The following is a 23357-nucleotide window of genomic DNA, read 5'->3' as shown; positions in this document are numbered from 1 at the left end:
TATTTGAAACATCTTCACACAAACGTCAATTCGGGATCGAACGGCATCGAACAGAGATTGGCAGATTCTGATGCTGCTGCTGCTGCTGCAACCCTTACTGCAACGCCATTCGAGGCGGACGATGCATAAATTATCTCGATCGCTCGGAACCACGAACTCTCGACCAGCTGGTGGTGCTGGAGGCCACGAACGGATCGAATGCAGCGCGGAACGGAACATGACTCGCAGGCCTCCTTCCTCTGCCACCACTACCCGTTGTCTGTTTGTTTTCGACGTCAGACGCAATCTGCAATGTGTTTACTTCCCAGCCTCCAATTCCAGCCACTACACACAGACTCCGATCGGCTTTCTGGCCCCGGCCCAGGCCCTGTAAACGTTTGAGAATTCTCTCACAGGATGGGATAGGGCAGGAAGGAGGTTCGTTTTGTTTTCGCCAGAAATTCGCCATCAGCGGGCACCGTCCCAAACGAACCGACTAACTCTATACTCTCTACACGGACTCCAGATGTTGTTATTTTGACGCCAGAGCGCGACGAGGCCAGCCAGCCAGCCAGCAAGCCAGCCGTCGTCGCCGTAGCGCGTATCTGATTTCCTGATTCGGTTTCGACGGAACAGCTTCTGCTGCGCTGTCGCCATCGTAGTGGCATCGTGCCTGCTGCTGTTACTGGTGCTCCTGATGCTTGCTTATGCCCTCCTGTGTGTCTGTGTTCATTTGACCACCAGAGAGCCAGCCAGCCAGTCAGTAGCCTTTTTCGTATTATGTTTACACTCCCGGCCGGCCGGCTGTGAGTGCAACATCTTGACACACTTGTCCAGGCCCCACAGTCACTGGAAGTCAAATTTGATTAAGAATCCAACGGAGTGGAAGTGAACACACACACACACACACACAGATACTCTTGTCAAACATCTGCTGCGACCTCACGCAGGACAGGATGCGAAGGATCCCCTGGACTTGTTTTGAATCCACCTTTTCGGTCACCAAATAGGAAATCCCCATTTCCCCGCTCACATCCGTCCTTCCTTCTCGCTTCCTTCCCTCTCCACAGGTGAGCTTCGCTGGATTTCCGTTCCAAACCATTTACTCTTCTGCGTGATTACGGACGATTCCAAATGGTGAGCTCAATGATTGATCAATAATCCGTGAGCAGTGAGGTACTCTTCCGTGTCTGCATGTGTGTGTGTGTGTGTGCGACTCAGACGAAGCACTTCCTCTTTGCGCGCCTCACACAACCCCCCGCCCCGTTTGATGTAATTAAAATGGAACAATCAATCCAATAAATCAATAAACCATCTGGCCAGCCATCGCGATACGATACGATCCGTAGGGAGGGAAGGTTCGAGGTCCGAAGTTCCGCCTTCCTCCAACGGGCAAAATGGCCGCCCGCCACCGTGGTTGAGTTTAGCAATTTCGCTAATCACTAAACTCGATCGCCCTAAACGTCGACATACACGGTACGCGCACATACACACGCCGTGTTACACCGTTCGTCGCGTAATCAAATAAATTTCATAGCCCATGCCCGGTTCGGTCCATGCCATGCTCGATATGCTGGTGCTACCCTCATCGATGACTAGTGCCGCTCACGACCACGATTGGTGTTCCTGGTTACTGCCATTTTAATACACTACTAGCATAGCGAACCCTCCAACGAAAGGTGTGCTGCTGTGCCGAGCCGAGCGCGATCCGGGGGTCTAGATCAAATTATTTTAAAATCTGTTTGGATCAAACCCCCACACCATGACGATGACGATGATGGTTCGTAAAGTGCGGGGTTTTAACATTAAAGAGGGAAGTTTTGGACGCACGAAAAAAAACGAATTCGCGAGCGATCTGAGCGGCGTGATAACGCGCGTGGTGGTGCCAGATACATGATTGGTTTTTCGGTGGCGATGTAAACGCGGGAGGTTGGAAAGGAAGGGCAAGTACGGTACGAGAGGTACGGCGGGGGGTCTCGACGTTTTCGTAATCTAATTACCGAGAGACCAACCAAACCAAAACCAACCTGACGGTCTGACTGACTGCCTGAGCACCGGGTGTGCGGCACTGCCACTGACCACTTCATCATCATCACGCGCACACACACACACACGTACACACTTCGATCGATTACCGATGGTGGTGCCAGCAACCAGGAGGAGGGTGGTGGTTGCTTCATTGGGTTTGCAGCGCTCCATGATTCATGTGCGTGGCTGCTGCAACGAGCAGCCACGAAATTACCGGGCAATGGTCGATCCGGGGTTTGCATTCCATGCATGGTGCGAGCCAATACTTAACGCGAACAACGCTTTTCGGCGTAACCAATGGCCAATGGCCAATTTGTTCCAACACACAGAGCTTGCAACAGAGAGCGAGAGAGAGAGAGAGAGAGAGAGAGAGAGAGAGAGACCCCTTCTGGCGCACATCATAAGTGGTTGTGCACGGAGCGAACCGTCGCTTTCTGCATCGTATCAGAAGTGTGTGTGTGTGGAGAAGGTCACCACCGATGGCGTGGCATAAAACCGATACCATCCATTCACAGCATGCTGATGCTGATGGCGCATGAGCTTCCAAATGGGGGGTCGGTCTTCTTCTAATGTGATTTTAGGCTAATTTTCGGTATCGATCGATCGAACTCGGTCGGATTGCAGTTGTGGAGTGCCATGACACACCACACAGCACGGGTTTTTGGCAGATGGCCACACGAGGGGGGGGAGAGCATAGGCATCGGTGACCTAGTATCATCGCTGCGGAGGCGCAAGGCCGACGGGCAGATCGGCTCAGTAACCATTAGATCTGCCGCAGCGCCCAGCAGTAGTAGTTGTTGTTTCATTGTTTCACAAAATCGGATCGTGTCAAGGAGAAGTGCCAGTGCGTTGTGGACTGGTATGGTCGCCTCTCTCTTTCTCTCTCTTTCTTTCTCTCTCTTTCTCTGTCTCTATCGAGGCGACGATATGAAAGTAATTAAGTCGAGTGGAAACCGAAAATCAAATGGATGCTGGACATCACAACGCCATTCGTTTGCGCAAAAAGTGAAAATTCCAACCAAAAAGGAGGACCAACCGACGGGAAAGTAGGTCACTCACATGAACGGTGGCACACTCCACAGAGCAGATTGGACACAATATGGTGTCCTCCTTCGCATCCTTAGTCGTTCGTTGGTGCACATGTCGTCTTGTCGTCCCCGGAGCGAAAAACTGCACGAAACGAAACCAATAAACTCGTGATTCTCGGACACACACACACACACACTGCTCGCTGACAGCAGTTCTCCATTAGCAGAGGGTCTGCAATTTACGCCCCAAACACCCACCGCTTGGATGTCCCTTTGGGCCGCGTGTAAAGACGAAGAAGTCCAGAAAGAGATCCAAGGCAAGCATCATTCAGTGTATGGGTGTGTGTGTGTGTTTGTTACAGAACTTTATGGTGCGCGTTTACAATCTGTCAACAAACTGAACACCGCGCTGCGCCGCACCGGTCACTCCGGCGGGGAAGGAAAAGCTAATTAACAGCCGCCCAGCAGAAGAAGAAGGGTCAGTACGGCCAACAGCCTGTTCTAGAATCCGTCGCTCACGACGATCCAGAGGACACACCAACACGAGCGCACGTTCTAGATGATGACCCCCCCTTCGTCAGTATCATCATCATCACTATCTCACGTGGAAGGAAGGCTACTAAAAATGAGACTTTTGCTTGCAAACGGGAGTTGCGGTCAGCGCCAGAGAACCATAATCGTCATATCGTGTGGCCGGGATGTGCTATACCGTGCCACCTCGTTGGTGATGGTGTTCACGGAGAGATAGTAAGATTGTTAATAAAAATGATTTTTATTAGAAAGACGCAACCGGCGCGACGAGAACGGAACCTCCCTCCCGTCTGGGGGGGAGGTCGGTCTTTGACATTAAAACATAAAACAAAAATGGCGCGTCGCGATGAATAGCCGCGGTTGTTGCCGTGATGGTTGTGGCGGTGGTTACACTATATTTAGACCGTGCTTTAACACCGTCCACGCGGTTTATTAACTTAATAATCCGACAAAAATATGCATGACAGAGAAAAAGAGAGAGAAAATGATGCGCGGTGTTGCAAACTATTTGCAAATGGTGACGGTGACGTCGGGGGCATCGGCCGAACAAGTTTTATTATCACTCTCATCAGCAACAGGCGGGCGGACGGGCGGACGGACTTCAAGCTTCATCGCGTCCCATAATGCAGCTCTGGCCGGGTCCGGGTTGACGATGGACCATTAACAACGGATCCTTCAAACTGGTCATTCAACCTTCCAACGTAAAATACATCGAAAAAAAGCGCATCTTCCACAACGATGCACAAGAATTATGACGAAAACGCACCAAAGAGTGGCTTCAAAAAAACATTTCTAACACGTCGTTCGTCATCCAGAATCCTTTTCTTCGTTTACGCGACCAAAAAGTGCAACCAAACAATGGCCCGGAGGTAGCATCATAGCGTAACAAACATGCTTTGCTGGCTAGCTGGACAGTGCGCGCTGGTTCCATTTATGGTTGGTCAGTTGGGGAGCACCGTACAGTGGCGCGCATTTACGCGAACCCCGTTTGCGTGCCCGGATTCCCACGGCACGGCTCACTAGCCGCACAACGCATTTGCTCTGGTTGTCCATCTGCTGTGGCTTATGCCACCACCACCAGCACCGTAACCAGATTTTCCCAAAACGGAACCACACAATGGAACGACGACGACGATCGGCCTGCCGGCGGATTTGGTGTTGTGAAAATTGGTGAGAAACAAACACCGAACGCAGGACCGTACGCACCGCACCACCATCCTCGCCCCGCCGGGTCTGATCGGATTGGATGATCAAGCTCGCACTCGCGCCTATTGTTTCTATTTGCATATCGACCATGACCAACCAACGGACCGATCCCGCGGAGGGATGGAGACGGCGACGACAGCTGCCAGGCCAGGCCATTAATATGCTGGGAAAATGGTCGCGAAGAAGCGCGCTGGTGGAGCTTTTTAAGGTTTTTCCTTGTTTCCTCACCGCTTCTCACCACCTCGTGGTGCTCCAAATCGAGAGTATTACCGTTGCTTACTTGTGCTGCTGTTCGGTCACTACTCGTCCACAACCAGTCAGTCGGTGCGGGGAAAAACGAATGAAACATAAATCGCTTACTCCCGGTCAGTGAGTGCGCGCGAGCATTCTCATAATGGAATTTAAATATGCTTTTTACATTACCTGGAACCGTCCCCATCCCCTCCTATGGTCCGCGACACGGTATGAAGACAAATCTTAAGCAAAAGCTAGCTACTAGCAGGAGCCGCGACACCGACGGACTCTGACCGCGTGCCAGCGAAAGGGAAGCAACGATAATTCACTTTGCAACGCTACCACTCCACCCGGTCTTCCCGTACCATACGGTACCACGAATGGTTTTTGGATGTGACGGTGCGTGATGCCTTCGGACCAGGCGTACAGCTGTCCAGAGAGAGAGAGCTGGAGGTCCCGGCAGACCGGCGGAAGACCGGCGCGAAACGTAACCAAATCTCCCGACACGAAACTCAAATCCTGCCCATATTTATTCACCGTTTTGTGTGTGTGCGCGAGAGAGTGGCCACCGAACCGGTGGAAAAGCCTTCTGGCAATGGAGCATTTTCCCATGGACCGGTGCGAACGTGCTCTCTCTTTCTTTCTCTGGACCGGTGTCGGTGCCACGGTGGATCAGGTTATTTTTAATTTCATCATTTCAACATTGTAGAGACCGCTCCACGGAGCAGTAACCACGTCGCCGGTCGCGACACACGCCGCCGGAACTGACTTTTGGATGCAGTGCTTGGAAGCTTACAGCGATTACATATTAATTCCTTTCGGCGCAAACATAAGGCGCGTCCCCGTGAACCACCGTCTGGCTCTTTACATATTATCCCCCCAAGGGGCCCTGGAAAGTCACACTCCACACACACACACACACGCATTAGAAACGCATTACCGGAGAGTGGAGTGATGAAGTTTTGGAGGAATTTATGCTCAACATTACCGCGTGGCGCGTGATCCCGGAAAAAAGTGGGGTTTGCGAAATGGAAGTAAATGGACGGACGGCCACCGGACCGCCGAACCGCACGGTGGAAATGTTGGCAGTAAAAAGAGGTGAAAAGGTGGAAGCGTTGGCCCACTATCGAGCGGTGGTCTGGTCTGCCCCGGAACGTGTGCCTAGTGGCGCTAGTAAAATGAGATTAAAAATGGAAATCCGTGTTTCATGTAATCACCACCGACTCGTTGGCTGGCTGGCTGGCTGGTTGGCTGGATGATTGCAGTCGCTTGATAGCAAATACACTAACCGCTGCCAGCAGCAGCAGGAATAGCGCCAGTGGCAGCAGAGCAACAGCAGCAACAGCAGCAGATTGCAACAGATTGCCGTAGCATGGCAAGATGGCCGGCATCAGCGACAGCGACAGCGCTAGCTGCTAAATTTATCGCTTGGCCGTTCATTTTATGGGGACGATAACTCACGTACCTAAGGATGTGGGAACGGACAACGGTGCTTGCTAGCTAGGACCGCACCGCACCGCACCGTTGTCCGTCTGTCCGTCCGGAGAGGAAGGTTTTTTTTTTCACTCCTTTTCCTTCATTGCCACTCGCCGAGGTGCGTCACAGACACACACACACACACACATTTGTCGCAATATTTTGATATAAATTTTAGCCTTTAAGCCGGGAAAGGGTCCCCTCTCGTTTTGTGCTGTTCATTTTTCCGTTGTGGCAAACGATAATAAAAAAAACGAAACATTTTGTTGGAAATAAATGGTGCAACAATGAGTACAAACGCGGATAGCTTCTGTGGCTTTGTGTGTGTGTGTGTGTGTTGCAGCGTCCGCGAGCGCCAATCAACCAGAAGCTAGAGAATAAATCGCAAACTATTAGCAGCGGAACAACCGAGCGAGCGCGCGGCTTCTGAAGGGTCTCTCTATGTTATGTTACCGTCAAATTAGAAACCTTCCTTCCACTCGCAGCAGTGTTATGTAGCGGGGCGAAAATGGAGCCATAAATTGTTCGTTGCACCTACCTACCAACAGCAGCAGCAGTAGCAGCAGCCAGCAACGGTAGCAGCATGTAAAAATGACCCACCATCAGGTGGACGATCAAATCGCGATTGTCAATAAAACAAGAGTACCGGTTCGGGTCTTATGCTGCTGCTGCTGGCAAATGTGTTCCAGGGGAAGGGGGTGTGTTCACCATGGGTGGCCCTGCCTTTAGCCAGGGCCCTCGATTTGATCGATTGATTAAATTGCACTTTTCTCTCGGTCGGATCGGGTCTCCCGGCACGGCGGATTGCGTTGCTACTGTGCAGCGGACAGGCAGGCAGGCAGGCCAGCTACAGATCCATATCGAGTTTGGCGTGGAAGAACCATTTTTCATTGCACCTCGCTCCGGGTCCGGCCGCCGGGAGGAGGTTTCTCGCTTAGCAAATCGGATCGCTTATTAGTGTCGCAAGTCCCGGGGGAAGCATTGGAGAGGGGGAGGTTTTGCTTTCAGAAAATCAATCAGATTTGGAGCAACACCGTTACCGTGTTCCGTTCCGTTCCGCTCACTCTCTGTACTGTGTCTTTTCTCTCTCTCTCTCTCTACATTTTAATCGCGATAAAAATATAATATCATCTTTTAATGAGCACAGTACAGTACAGCGCCCATCGGCCGGTCCGACGGATGGCGGATGCTTCGCGGCCATCACATAAAATACTTCATCATTTTTATCATATCGCTCGCTCGGTCGCCTCCACACGCTCGGTTTAACCGTCGTTTGGGTGTATGACAGCAGCTCGAGCTTGGCCTTAAAATAGCTCATAATATGCAAAACCACCATCATCATCTCCACGGGTAGCCGTGTGCGTGCGTCCGTGTGTGTGAGTGCGCCACCCTTGTGTTCGTTAAGCAGCATGCGATGCAACGAGATGATAGAAAAATATCATTTATTTCCCCTGACGCACGTTGGTCAAAGCAGAACCGAGCGAGAGGGGGTACGTGGGGGGAGTGAAGAAGGGTTTGGAAAACCACCATACCACCCTCCCGTCTCTCACGCACCGCCAACAGCACACGATGGAGGCGGCTGGTGGTCCACGATCAGGACGATGCCGACCGGTCGCTGCATTCATCTGCGTTGGAAGCATAAAAAAAGTGTTTAATCTCAGAGCACGATGCTCATCCCCCCCCCACCCCGGGGGGCGTCACTGATGCGAAGGATTATATTTTTATCCTTTGGCCCCGGTTCCCGTTCGTGGATGGCCGGAGGATGGACGCACAGACCCCGCAACAAGACAGTATCAGTGCGCATCTAATCACCGGTACGGAATCGGGGCCAACCCACCGTGCCAAAGACCAGGAATGTCACCGTTTGACATTTACCTGCAGCCAGGGGGGGCTCCTGCTGTGTGTCGTGCGAAAAACGAGAGAGGAAAATTGTGAAAATTAAAACAAAAAAACAACCAAGGGATGAGCATCCCCATAATCAGGTGACACACCCGGATGAGGATTGGCGCGAGATTAGTGCGCACCGCGCGGACGGGCGCGACCGACGGCAACGGATTCGGCGATGCAAATCACGCCTTGAAAACGGTTCATTTATGCTTAGATTTATGATCCATCGCGATGTCGAGCCGCACACACGCACGCACACACACACGGCCCGATCGCGAAATTGGCGAGCATTTGCGGTACGGGACCGTTTTGCCTAATTGCGAGGAATCCGGTCCTGGTCGGACCGGCAGGTGGTTCTAATGGTTGGCCACAAAACGTGGAATCGCATTCGTAACACTTATTCCAACAGCTCAGCTCAACGTTGGCAGTAAAATGTAGCATTTAGCTCTGGATCCGGTTGAATGACAACTTTTCGCGCTAGCTAGTGTGTTCTCCGTGTCGGTGTGTCGAGAGTGTGATAAAATGATGAAAATCCATCTTCCTATAGGATGGGGCCAAGGATACCAAGGATATTAATAAAGAAAAACTGAACAAAGTGATGATACCTTTTTGACATAAAACCACACACCGCATCATTAAGGAGGGGAGAGATGAGGGATCAATGGAATACGTGCGTGTGTTTGTGTGTTTGAAAACTTCGAACGATCGAACGCGATAATGCGATGCAAAGTCAATGTGAAAGCCGCCGCCGGCGCCATCGCATCAATTGCCGAACGCGACTTTCCTGCTGGCGGCATAATATCCGTGGAGCATTTTTCCGGCTGAGCTGCCACCGCACCGCGGCTGATGCGCGAATCCGCAAAGAGTAATCCCCGCGGCTCGACCGCACATCCTGTTGTCTTCCAGTCCTCTCTTCCTCCTCCCTCCCTCCGCTCCGTTTGCACGTTTGCACTTCATCATTGACACTTTTGAATAATTCAATAATCATTAAACTGCCATTTTACGATCGCACGAAACGCGCGAACAGAACAGAACCGGGAGAGCAAGACGACGACGATTGGATAAAGAGGGTTTTTTGCTCCATTCGCCTTTATCCCCCCTTTGACCTCTGCGCAGCGCAGCATCGACACTTTTCCCACTTTACCCTTCCCGGAGTCAGGGAATTGCGAATGGAAACAAGAGGAGGAGGAGTAGAAGGAGCTTCAACACACCAGCACCACCACCGTCGTGCCAAATTCATCAGCCTCCCATCATCGTACCATAAAATGGGGCGGAGGAAAATTTGAAATGGGAAAAACGATGGGATGGAAAATGGAAAATAACCGACCGCGCGCGCACGCTACCGAGAAGTAGCTCGAGCTCAACGCTCGCGGCAGCTCGCGATGTGGAAAAAAACCGCGCGTCTTGTAAGATGAAGTAGAAGCAGCATCTTGAGATACGAAGAAGTCTCGCTGCCCCCTCCCCCTTCCCTCACTGACTCTCGTTCGCATTGTCGCAGAAAAGTAGAAAACCGGAAGCATCAATTATTCATCGCATCGGTATCAGCCCGAAGGGAGTGTGGAGTCCTCCTCTCTGGCTTTGTCGTGTCAGCGTACCGAAACCAAACCGACGCACTTCTCCTTCTCTTGCTCTCTCTCTCTCTCTAGGCTCAAAAGGAATAAAGAACAGAACGAAATCCGCTCCGTGGCGTGGCAAATCCTATCATCCGGTGCCACCGGTAAGAGCTGTGGCCGTGGCGGCGGTCGGAGAGCTTTCAAGTAAATTGAAAACTTATCAAAGCATAATTTTATTTCATCCGGCACACACACACATGTTCGGGCACACGAGCCGGTTTCTTCCATTTGGATATGTTGACGCGTCGGGAATGTCATAATCATTGCGAGGCATTCCGTCATGCGTTTGTAAGCCAGCATATTCGCGGCGGTGTGAGTGTATAATTCAACGAATGGCCGCTTTTATCGACATTTCCATATGTACACCACCAGAGAAAAAGGCTGAAGAAGAAAGGAGTGTGGTTTGTGAATGACTTTCATCCGACTTTTCCTACAACACAGTCACTGCTCCAATCGAATCGGGTGATAACGCTGAAGGTGAGACGCGGAAGGAATTCTGGTGGTCGTGTTCCTCGCGGACCGAGAAGGCGACCCCGGGCCCGTGAACCACGAATACGTCCAATCAGACCGAAAATTTAAATCGTCTAGACGTCGTAAAAAGCAACGGAATCGCACCGTTTTCCTCCCGCGCGTCCTCTCGAAACCTTTCGTCGTCGTCGTCGTCGACGTCATCGTCGAGGAAGCGAACGGAACGGGGTCCGAGTGACGTCCTTCCGCGTTCCGGCCAAACGACGACGACCACGACGACGACGACGACGACGACAAAAAGTTCGGGAGCGTTCAACCCCACATTTTGGAAACAGCTAGAGTACAACAGGAGGGCGTTTTTCCTTCCCACTCCCCTCGCACGGAAAAGCGAACATCGAACTCCGATAAGCATTTCGGAGTCCGTGTCGCGCCAGAGTCAGTCAGGAAGTAACGTTCCAGCACTCCATCGCGCACTGTCAAACCCTCCACTGGTCTTGCCTCCCGGAAAGGGGGCTAACTTATTTATTATCAGTCTGGCTGGCTGACTGGCTAGCCAAACACCCACACATACACGCTAGTGTGCGTGGTGTGTACGAATATGGCGCGACGCAGGATGTTTTTTTATTTGGGGGAGCAAAATTCGCCTTCGTATTGGTGCGCGTTTCCGGCACTAGCCTGGGGGAGGCTGGCGTACTGGCCAGTAGAAGGAATTTTGCGTTGTGGCAGGACATAGGACGAACGCCCGTGAGCGTCCCTGTGGCGTATTGATCCCGTAAAGCGTAAAGACGCATGTGCGAAGCGAAGCGAAGGAGGGACATCATGCACCCTATTCCGGATGCGAATTGTAGGGGATTGTCTGGAGTGATACGCATTTAGCGCACAGAAGAGCGAAGCTAAAATCGATGCTAGAGTTTTCCCGAGGGGGACAGATAAGAAAAGTCAAACAAGAGGAGACGTTGGCATCGTTGGGGTTGATGTCCTTGGTATTTGCAAACTCTAATCGAACATTCTGCGTGATGCTTTTTGGATGCTTTCAATCAAGAACGAACGAACTTCAAACCACGGGACTGCTACTGATGATGATGTTGATGAAACTCCCGATCTTTGCGCGTCCAAAAAGGCGAGGTTGTTGCTCATGATGGCGGCGGCGGTGGTGGTTTTTGGAGACGATGGTTCGTTACTCCCGCCACTTCTGCGGCACTGACCAGTGATGTTGATTTTGATTATAAAACTTTGGCCAAAGCAAAATAATGCTGTCCGACGGTGAAAGGGGGTGGTGTTTTCGAATAACATAACGCCCTTCCTCGACTCTGGTGGTTTGGTTCGACCTCTAGGGGGGGCTGCTGTTGGCTGCCACCAACCGATGGTGTCTGTTTGCTCAAGCAAACCCCTTGGCGCATCTGATCCTTTCGTTCGGTCGCTGGGCGTCTAGAGTCTCTTCCACCATCACCACCACAACAACAGCTGGGGGTGAATGATTAGTTACTGTTGGTACCGCACCTCTCGCTCGCTCCACCGGTCGTCCTCTCCGATTTGGAAAAGCATCCCCAGAAACCCTTTTCTTTCTCGGGCTCGGACAAGGCACCCGATGTCTGAAACATCTCTCGACCTTTGGACAACCAACGGCAGCCCCAACGGCAGCAGCAGCAAAAGGGATGTCTGGGGATTTGGAAAAGTCGGCCGGACCGGGATCCATTTTTGGTGTGCGGCCTGGCCTGGCTGCTGCTGTTATTTATTGGCAAGCGTCGTCGTCGTCGTGTGGTTGTGTGGCTTGCTCCAGAAGGGACTCCACACTGTTTTGTTGGACATTCCCTCCTTGTGTCTGACCAAACACACACCAATAGACTCCCCATCCTTGCTGTAGGATTTTCGTGCGTACGAAAGCAGATAAATGTGTTTGTTTGTTTGCTCAACCCGACGCCGCTTATTATGTTCGCTTTTCTATTCAACTTTTGCTCCCTTCAATTCTTCATTTTAGTTGTTTCGTCATCAACACGGATCCGTACCAAAACGGTTGGAAAAGTGTGAAAATGATGGGTTCTAGTCAGGCTTCAGCAACAGCAAAATGGTGTCGCCAGCTACCGTTAATCACGTATTGACTCCTATCGACCCCATCATCTCCATCATTAGGGAATTAGTTTTTAGTGATGATTTCACCGCAAAAACGACGCCACAACGACGGGCTAGAGATAAAGTGAACATGGCCATACATGCCAACGCCACACACGACAGTATGGATCGGATCAGATGTGCCGACCGACCTCCCGGTGGTGCCGACGCCTACGTGCGATATGTGCTCATCAGCAGCGGATCCGATCTCTGGACGACGACAATGGCAATCGTAGGTTTTGGGCCCCACCGAGGGGTGCTGGTGTGTCTATCGTTCCTGGAGATCCCGGACTAGCGGATGATGATGGTCCGTGATTCAAACACTAAAACAAACACCCGGGAAGAGGCCACACACACACACCATCGCTGACATCATACCAATAGCAGCAGCAGCCGTGTGGTCGCGAAGAGGCGCTTCCGCGAATTGATAATCGCCAGCGCAAATGGAAATATAAATTAATGAATATTTATATCCCCCTGATAGGGGACATTAGGTGCAGGGATGCTAGGGAGCGGCCGGGCCCTCATGGTGTATGCGCCAGAGTATGTGCAAAAGATTGAATGGATTGTTCTGCAGCCGCCGCGCGCTCGGGGTTCTGATTTCACTCGCGCTTAATCAAAACATCACTTCAGCGATGGCGAAAGGGATTCCGCGAACGAGAACGATCTACTGGACCATCATTCCGAGGACCGGGGACCGGGGTTATCTCAGGCAGCAGCAGTAGCAGCAGCGGTCAACCCTTTTGCAACGAGAACAACATAGACTAACCCCCACCTTTCCTCTATAAATAAAAACCGAACGTTGTGTTCTAGAAATCAGATAAAACCGAATGGCGGTTGCTGTCGCCACCAGCACTGCTCCTCGCACCGCTCTTCCTCCTCACATGGTTGCGCGATTTGTGTCCGAGAGACCCATTTGCAGATTATTCGAATCGCTCCACCATCACCACCACCACCATCGTCATCATCATCAGCATCATCGAGAGGTCATAGATTTGATCGAGTTGCTTGTGCGATGTGCTCCAATTTCCGTGGAGAGAATCGAATCGAACCAATCCGGAATGCACACGATGACTCCGGGTGTGTGCGCGCGCCCCTCTTCTAAGTGCATTTCATTTGCATGAATGCATGCGCATACATACGGGCCGGTCGGCCAGCCACCAGTCCGGAGCCACTGATGCTCTGACCCTCTGGCTAATCTCTCTGCCCTTTACGGCGCCGCCTTCTCCTCGGCCACTGGACTGCCAGGCGCGGAGGTGAACGTGTTCGGAGTGACATATGGGTTTCTACTCGACATTGCACAGTGCCGGGGCTCAATAGCACTCTCTTTCTGGCGGCCGCGGCTGCACTTTTGCCATCCGGCAAACGGTGTCTGTGGTCCAGTAAACGGTCCGCTCGTCGCTCGCTCGTTCGCTCGTCGGTCAACACTTTGGACACAAAGCAGAACCTAACCGTCGAGAGTTCGAGGAGGGATCGCGAGCTCGCGAACCGCGCGAATAAGTGTGTGTGTTTTGGAGAGGGCCAGTCGAGTGGTTTATCGATTGCACCGTTGCTGGGGTTGGGATCGAAAAATGGATACCACAAGCGCCATATCACACAATGTGAGCAATAGCAATGTGAGACCAGCAATGGCCACAGAGAGCAAATGAATTCAATTCAATTCCGTTGCGTCTTGCGTCGTGCGATGCAGTTTGCAAGCGAACCGTCGAACCCCGGGCAAAGGGAAAGGAACGGGTGGACACACGATTAACATTCATCGCGTATAACGGTGCTCACCACACACCACACCATACGCTGGGGGTGATGGCAATCGGAAGCAATCTTGCCATTAATTTGTAGCATTTAAATGAAACAATATCAATTCCAATGCCGGCCGCCACCTGTGCTGCTGCCGTTGCTGCTGCTGCTGGCCAACAAGACAACAAAAGTGTTTGCTCACTCGTGGCGCTCCGGTGGCTCCGGTGCACTGAACCGTAGAGGAATGAAGCATTTTAAATTCCTGGCCGCCGGAGAAATGTACATGTGGATGAGTCAATTTTGTATAAATCATTTATCCGAAAACGGTGTGCGGACGAAGAAGCGATTAGAAAAACGGACGGTAAAGGACAATTATACCGGTAAACTATCCGGCAGTTCGGGTCGGCAAAACATATCACGATGAAGATGACGATGCGCCGGTATGAATTGTTTAAACCCTCTCCAAACCCATCATAAACTATCGGTGAAGCCACATGTCAGCAGCTGAAGCTCAACTTTCTTGAACCATTTAGCACGTAATGTAGCAGAGAGCAACGACTTCATTCACCGATTCGGGTTTGCACTAACTGCAATAACTCACACACCGAACCAGTTGTCAGTCACGGCTAGTTGCAGCAGCTTCGGATCGGAGTGTTCTTCGCCGAAAAAAAAACCGAATAAAATTGGGCCAACCGCAGGCCCAGACGAGGGGTGGCTTGCTGCTTGTCTTCCATCATCACTCACCTGAAAAGAGACGAAGGGAAAAAAAACAGAAAAGATGAGCTTTTTGCTTTTGAACGAAAGATGGCGTTGAAACTATGTGTTCGAGCGATAGGAAAGGGGGACACAAAATGCGATGGAGTTGGGTGGTTGATAGCGCCGGATGGCAGAAGAAATCCATAATCTGAAACCGCAAACGTCCGCACACGATTGCGCTGCTCCGTAAAATTAATCAATCCGCAGCAGCAGCAGCATTTTGACGAATAAAATTCACGAAAAAAAAAAATAACGCCAACTTTGCTGCCGCTCAGAATACCGAATGAACTGTGTAGCACACCAACGCGCACACACACGGGCGGACTGGAAACGCATCATAAAACCCCAGAAAACTCATGAAATTTAATGCTCTGGGTACGGGATGGGACGACGATCGACGGACGGACGGACGGACGGTCCCGCGTCAAACGATTTTCGTCGGCAGTCGTCGTTCTAGCGACGCCCAAAAACGGACGGTCCCACAAAGTGACTTCTGGTGTTGCTACCGCCGGTGGTGCTGGGTTTAAAATCTTTTTTTTCTTTTCTCAATCTTCATTCTACTCTTCACACAGATTGGAGCGTTACCGTGTGCCGTGTGTGTCGGGTGTGTTTCGAGAGTTTGATCGAGTAGCGAAGTCAAAATAAGACATTTTTCTGATGAACGAGAGAGGGCCACGAAAGGTTGCCCGCGAGAAGCGCGAGGGGTAGAGCACCGGAGAACCGAACCAGACCGGACCGAAGGAATGTTGAGCCATGTTGTGAATGAGGAACGTTTCCTTGAAAGTGTCGGTAGCTTATGATGGATGCACCTGTCGCTCCTTAAAGGGGTGACCACGGGACCACGATCGATGGTGTTAGTGTGGAGGGTTGAGAGCAGCACCAGAACCAGCAGCAACAGCAGCAGCAACTCTCTTAGATCTTAGATCACCTTACACCCGTAAACTCCGTCGTCCGTCTGCTGTTGCTGATGTTGCTACTGCTGCTGTTGGTGGTGGTAGTGGTAGTGGTGGTGGTCCGGACACTTTTGACACGGAGTTCGCTTCGACACCCTTCTTACCAAGGTGCACCAGCTGCAGTGCGGTTGGAGGAACCGATCAGTAGGAACGGACCACCGTTCTCTCCTTCCTCCCGTTGCTCCTTCACGGCTACAACACCTGTCCACTTCCAACCAACAAGCAGCAAGCGAGAAGCCACGCAACGAGGGCAACGAAGAAAAAGGAGAGACTGAAAAAAAGGTTCTACAATCCCCCCAAATCCAGCCCCGGGATGGTCTGTCTCTGTGCGGAGGAGATAAAAGCTGAAGCCTCGCTTCGCCTCCGTTGTTGTCGCCGGTTGCAACGGTGGGGAATGGGGGGGGGGGAAGGAAATTTTAAGCCCCCTCTAGCCCGGCCCGATGAATAAAATGACGAACGAGTGATAAACGAGGCTCGGAAAGCATCGAAAAAAACGAAAAAAACGAAAAAAATCGAGAAGAAGCAAAACACTAAAACTTCCCCTCCCTTCCTTCCTCCCTTCCCGCCTTCACTAGCCAGTAAACTTCACGCATCGCTGTTTTGGGAGGCAACAGCTTGCCAGCCAGCCAGTCAGCATACGCGGGGCACAGCCTGGAACCGGGAAGCAAAACTATGTTCCGCATCGAAGTGCGCCCGGAGTTAATCGAATGGAACCGACCGAACACCGCCGCCACCGCCGCTGCTCGCCGCCAACGGCATCAGGTGCAAAACGGACCCCGAAACCCCCGCCGCCGTGGTCCCCGCGATCACTGTAGATGATGATGATGATGGTGATGGTGATGGCGATACGATTGCCACAGATTCGTTCCGGGGACTCAAAGAGTCATCGAACTGGCAAGGTGGTGCACGACGGCGACGACGATGGCGACGTCCTCCAGCCAGAGGGACCAGAGACCAGAGACAATTGCCCGAAATTAAAGCCAAAAACCATAACATGATAATCCTCCTCCTGCCATTGCGGTCGGCCAGCTGGGCGGCGGTTGGTTGAATGATCGCTGTATGCGGCGGCGCACTCGATGTTTCGATGACTACTCCCCCGTCCCCGGGGGGGCGGACACTCCTCCTCCTCCTCCTCGTTGGATATGCTTCAGAGTTTTCACTGGATCAGCGACGGGCCAACGACGGGATCCGGGATTAAGGCTGCGATTCGGAACAGCGTCCGTTGCCACCAACACTAACAACAACAACAACACCAACAGCTGTGCAGAATGTTACGCTCTCCGGTGGCAACCGACAGAGGGGGTGGTATGAGGGAGACCATTCCCCTACTCCTCCTCGCCTCACAGCTCTCGGGGGCCAAAGCATTAGCTGCAGCTTAAAACGGTTAATCTATATTTAAATCAGCACCGGGATCGCCATAAATCATTGATTTTTATGAATATATTAACCGTGGCGCGCATTATTATGTCCACCGCGTACCGACCCCGAATACTGCCGGGGGTACTCGCGGGATCAGGCAGCGTACACGCCGTGGCCACGGTAGTAAATGCGGTGCCAACACACAACGCAAAAAAACCCATTGGCCATTGTTTTCGTTTTTTCGTTTCGTGAACCAACGAAGATCAACCTTTGGCCGTGTGCTGCTGTTGGTTGGTTGTTCCAGAAGACGCCAGCAGCCACCAATCGATTGGCGAATGCAGGTCGCGCGCGATTGGATCGTGGAGGTTGCGTGAGATGTCGGTGCGAAGGAGCTAAGAGAGCTTGTTAGGAGCTTGTTGCGTCCACTGACCGTGCGATTTGGACCTTTAAGGAATGAAAGGGGAGGGAGGGGGGACCAGGAACCATGTGTTTACTACGGTCAGCTGACCGGTGCGCACCAGTGCCCGGTGTTTCTCACGGTTCTATAGACGGTATACGCGATGCTCAGTTAACGTCGTCCATAGTACGGTGCTGTATACCCGGATGCGGTGCATTTGTGTTTAATAGGTTGGAAATTATGGAATCCACTGACATTGTTGATCCAATAGTCGTGAAAAGGCCCGTTAAACGCTTCATTTTAAGATTTTCTTCGATTTTCTTTTCAAAGTGTGCTGGAATCAAACATAGATCAACATACTTCATGGGTTCATTGCGGTCTGAGTGTCAAAATTAGAATTTACCTCGAAATTCATGGTCGATTTTTTTTTAAATTTTCATATTTTTTTAATCTAAGGAATATGTTGAAACAGTTTGCAGAATGTCTGACCATAGTTTAGAAGACAGGAAGTGGAAAAAACAGCCTAATGCGCAAGGTTTTCTAAAACGAATCCTAAGCATTCGTCGAAGCTAATGGCGCTTCGGAGTCAGAATTGGCGTCAAAGAAACGCACGAGAAGTCTGCAAGAAGCGACCTTTAAGACGGATTTGATGTGAAGATGGCGATGATATGGATACTATTTCGATGTTTAGAAGAATAATATCAGAAGTGACTTGTATGTCTTTTCTGAAGCAGCATTAGGTATATAACCAAGACTGAAAAGACAGTCATTAGTCAAAATCCATAGCATACGAAGCACGATGAAGCATTTCGTGCCATCGAGGATGGTCTTGTTAGGTCATATCATAATCACGCACACAGGGCCACACCCCTAACACCGAAATGACATCATTGAAGCTCATCATCAACCAACGCCAGAGAATCAGTTAAACCTGATGATGGAAACCAAACCGATAAATATAAACAAACGCCGATAGCGTTCATGATACGAGTTTTATGCTCTCCCCCCCACCCTTCCCACATATATGCACCTTCATCATCATAAACTGATTTACTTGCGCAGTGAAGGATCACTGGCCGGATACTACCGCCGCCGCCGCCGCCGCCATGAGTGGAGGCATGAGGACCAACACAAAACGCTTCATATCCTGGGGCCCCAATCTGTACGCTCTTTAACATCAAATTAAATTAAACCAAGAAGCCCTCCCCACTACCACACCATCCATGGCGCGACATGACACCTCGGGAACTCCCTCGACGACGACGACGACGACGGAGAAGGTTCTTCATCTCTCGCACCTTTGGCTGCCGGTCGGTCGGTCGGTCGGCCGCATGTCTGCCAGTGCCGTGCCGTGACATGATTTGACGCCCAAAAGAGCATGTTTTTCTCGCCTGTCCCATAATCTGATAAGCTTTTATGTCACCTCGCACACACCACACGACGCCAGAACCACTTTTTTCCACCTTTTTTTGTGTGCGTGTGTGTGGGTGTATGTGTGTGTGCGTGCTGTCGTTCTTGGGCCACTTTCACATCAGCAAAACAAAAAAAAACGGTGAGGCCAACGGCAGCCCGCAGACTTCTGCTGGTGGCATCACTTGGCCGGGCGCGCGAGCGCTAAGGAGCTGCCAGCATACACCCTCAACCCTCCATCCCTGTACCGTTCTATCCATCCTGCTACCTCCTCTGTTGTTGTTGTTGCTTTGTGTAAAACAAAAAGTGAGTTTTAGCAACGCACGGTGCGCGTCGGTTGTGGAGGATGGAGGATGATTTACGACATTTCTTAATCTGCACATCGACCACCGAACGGTGCGTGTGTGTGCGCGAGAGGGTGTGTTGGAGCCGGCGCACACCGGCGGATTTGACCTGCCCCCCTCCCCTCTACATACCACTCCAGACCATACGAACATGCAACGGATTGTCGGGGAGCAGCAATCGCTGTTGCAATTGTGTCGCTGTGTCGCTTGGCCGCGCTTGTCGCTACGCTAAGGTGTGCAATCACTGTTCGCAGCCGCATATAGCAGCTGGTCGCCCACACGCCGAACGTGGTGCTGCTGCTACACGTACGGGTTTTGCACACACACACCGTCGTCACGCCGACGGTTCCGCGATCTGCTCCTCGGATGACAATTTTATGACGATTGCTCACCAACCCCTGGAGGTAGGTGTGTGTGCATGTATGGCGCTGTGTTGCCCCCTCTCCCAGCACACCGCCGTGCCGAACACATGCATAAGATTATCATTCGAAGTGCATTCACTGCTGGAAGGTGAATGATAAAAAGGAACTTTGGCTTCGGAATGGAGAAGAAGGGGACCAGTTTTCCATTTTTCAATGTGACACCGCGAATCGCAAGAGGGCGTATCACATATCCGAGGAGTGGTGCTTTATCTGTCTGTGATCTGTGCTCGGCGTTAACCTGTCAAGGACCAGCAGCAGCAGTCGCAGCAGCAGCAGCACTATAGCGGAGCGAATGCTTTGTGGTGAGATCCAGACGATCACAACAAAGGTTTCGGTTGCAAACCAAAAAAAAAATGAGCAACGTTCAATTGGAATTTGATTTCATTTGATTTTCCCCTTTAAAGTGTTTTCTGCAGACAATAAAAGGGAAAAGTGTCCCGATAACATCCTGTTTGAAGGAAGATTTTATAGAAAAGAAAGTGCAAAATGCGTCCTTATGCACCACCATTCTGAAGGTAGAAAGCTTCCATTAGAAACGCCTTAACTGTACCTCACCATCGTAGCGTGAATGTAACGCAAAGCCATTAAATGATGTGTAAATATGACACACTCCAACACCGGGACTGTTGCCTCTCCCGAAGAGACCACATCATCTAACAGATCTTTTCCAGCTCCAACTGCTCCTCCTTCGAGCGTTGATCAGCTGTAAAACTACCTGGAGTACTCAGTGTCTGCGTGTGCTGCTTGTGCGGCGCCGGAAGAGAGAACCGAGAAGAGAAGACAAGGGGACACTGAGGCGGAGGGGGGTGCTGGGTTCTGTTTGCGCGATCGCACACCAAACTGCACAGTCGTCGTGTGCTGGTGATGCGATCGTGACGATGAGGGTGATTTGCATACCAACGCAGCACTCAAACGCGCGCACACACACAGGGAGGCGAGTGCGGTGATCGCGGTTGCGCGGTCAATCACCGCGAGTGCGCGCGCGCGCAACACTCCATACCACGCCACGCCACGGGGATAGAATCCATCTTGTCATTCATTCTACCACTTTAGTGGCGGGTACCGACCCCTTCCTCTTCTTCGTCGTAACAGCCTGCCACCCACTCAAACTGCTCGCTGGCACAACGACCCAACGAAGGAGCTGGAGCTGCAGCTGGAGTTGGTGGAGTGGAGCTCCGGTTCACCAGCTTCTCTCGCGCTAAAACAAAAACGCTTCTTCCCGGTCCAACCCAGCGCCAATACATGTTGATGATGACGACTGGATGACGACGACGACGACGAGAGTTGGACAACCCCATGGCGAGGGGCACCTACCCACACCTCTTTGGGGCGGAAACCCCATGATAAGTGGTGATTGTATGGTGATAATATGGTAAAGACACATACGCATATCGACGGGCGCCTGGTAATGTGCGCGGCGATCCGTCGAAACAGATAAAATGCCAACCGAATGATGCAAGAACTTCGGTTCTTGTGGAGTGTATTCATGATGGAGTGAGGGTGGTGATACGGAAGAGGAGGACACCACACGGCATCACGATTTGTCATGGTGCGCGCACCGTTCGGTTTCGGTTCGTGTTTGGTGCCGGCGGGACCGGGTTCAATGAAACTCTGGCTGGCTGGTTGGAATGCTGTGTGCGTGCTCTTCTTGTTCGCCTTGTTTTGACGGTTCTGTGCGGCCAGGAGTTGGGGCCAGAGAGGGCTGGCTCTCTCTCTGGAGTGATAGCATGATGGTGGCGAGAACACATATTTTAGAAATCATTAACATACGCTCCGACAACAACATCCTTGGCGAGTCTGTGTGTGAGGTTTGAACTTTGGTCTGGTTTACTCAGTTCGTTTCGACTCCAATACGCAAGCTGATAAATCATTTCTACTCGCAAAGTGCTGCTTGACATCTGGCGATGGATGTAGTCACCGTTTGGATGTAATCATCAACTTGCGAACATGCGGGAACAGTTCCTCCTTCAACTTCTTTTGTACACAATCTACCACACAACTTATTGTCGGATTGGAACTGTTTAATCCCCAGGTAGAAGGTATCTAGAAGTCTAGAAAGGGGTCGCCCGGTTCCTTCTTCAGGTGCTCAAACCTTCGCCCATAAATGGTCATCCGTGTAGTGAATGAATAATTTCCCGAGATTGTCTTGTAGTTTGCTTTTTGTAGTTCGTGAGCCCCCCGGAGAGTAGTGCTTCAGGTCCAAGCGCCACTTGAACCATGGAGTAGAACTACCAGAATCATACTGTCTTGTGCGCTCGAGTCGAGTTCCCTTCGAATTCGCCTTCGACGAGTGAAACGATTTAATCGGACAAAAGCCATAACGCTGCAGAGAGGTAGAGAGCACACGAGATAGTAGGAAGAGACAGACACTGTACCCAGGGAACAGAACGTAGCTCCTACGCATCCTCACAAGAAGCCGGCTTTGTATCCGTGTCTGAGTTTGTGTGTGTGTGTGTGTGTGTACTGGCAATCCGCAAATCCAACCGCCGGAGAGTGAGTCATTTTATAAATATTTCAAGCGCCCGGATCCGGACCGAAGCGAATACGAATAAGTATCGCTCCTTCGGACAACAACATTGTGTCCAACTTGGGGCCGATAATAATTTCTTGTTTCTCGAATGTTTGTTTCGTTGCCGCGTCGCACGTAACGTGGCATCGTGAGGCATGTTACAAGCACTGGTTCTTGGTCTCTTCCCATTGCCGGAGCGGAGAGTGACACGATCGTGGTGCATCATCGGGGTGCACCAGCAGCAGCACCCGATCGCTACATTCCCTCTGTGAGGTCATCCGCGAGAAGGTGTCATGTGGTGCGCGACCGACGACGACGACGAAGGTGGGATAAGCTGGTCTTCTCTCTCTCTATCCCGCTCGGGCGCACTCCAAGCGACACGAAATGCGTGGGACGCACAAGACGACGGGAACTGCTGTTGGGGTGCTTTATGAGCTCCAGGACCGATTTACGATATCGTATCCACACGGTGCAGCAGTCAGTCCGTGTGTGACGGTGTGTTGGTGCAATGGCAATGACTATGGTTAGCGCGTTGCACCATTGATCCAGAGTCATGGCCGTCGTGGCGTCGTGCGTCTTCCGCCCGAAAACCTGAAACACACCCGCGGGATCACGCACACACAGTAGCAGCAGCCCTTCTCCCCTTTTTCCTTCTGTATGAAAACAGAAGATTATCATTAACACGTATCGTACCCGGGTGTGCGGCCAGCCAACCAACGCACAAGCCAGTTCCTCCGCTCCTTCTCCTACTCCTGTTGTCGTCCAACGAGCGGCTTTTTATCATGATTCCCCGGCAGTGATCCGGTGTAGGCGCATCTTGCCACCACAAGGGGGGCGACTGCCATCGATAGGGTGCACTAGGAACAGGAAGGAAGGTGAGGAAAGAGGAGAGTAGCACCAAAGAGGAGGAG

At 51.5% G+C, this 23357-nt stretch overlaps 2 protein-coding genes across 11 annotated transcripts in view; both read right to left on the bottom strand.

The window, feature by feature from the left end:
- Window positions 1-23357, bottom strand: part of LOC125960040 (cGMP-dependent 3',5'-cyclic phosphodiesterase-like) — a 427252-nt gene that overhangs the window by 224524 nt on the left and 179371 nt on the right. Inside the window, exon 1 of one of the 2 annotated variants that reach the window (XM_049693192.1) lies at window positions 10832-10836. The exons of the other annotated variant lie outside the window; for it this stretch is intronic. The gene's annotated coding sequence lies outside the window, so the exon portion shown is untranslated. Of the gene's footprint in view, window positions 1-10831; window positions 10837-23357 lie in introns of those variants that run through there. 2 annotated transcript variants of the gene reach the window in all.
- Window positions 1-23357, bottom strand: part of LOC125960033 (homeotic protein female sterile) — a 226071-nt gene that overhangs the window by 47829 nt on the left and 154885 nt on the right. The window lies entirely within an intron of this gene.

This window comes from Anopheles darlingi, chromosome 2, assembly GCF_943734745.1.
Source record: "Anopheles darlingi chromosome 2, idAnoDarlMG_H_01, whole genome shotgun sequence".
In the NCBI taxonomy this organism is placed as follows: domain Eukaryota; kingdom Metazoa; phylum Arthropoda; class Insecta; order Diptera; family Culicidae; genus Anopheles; species Anopheles darlingi.
This window is presented reverse-complemented; position numbering and strand designations above follow the sequence as displayed.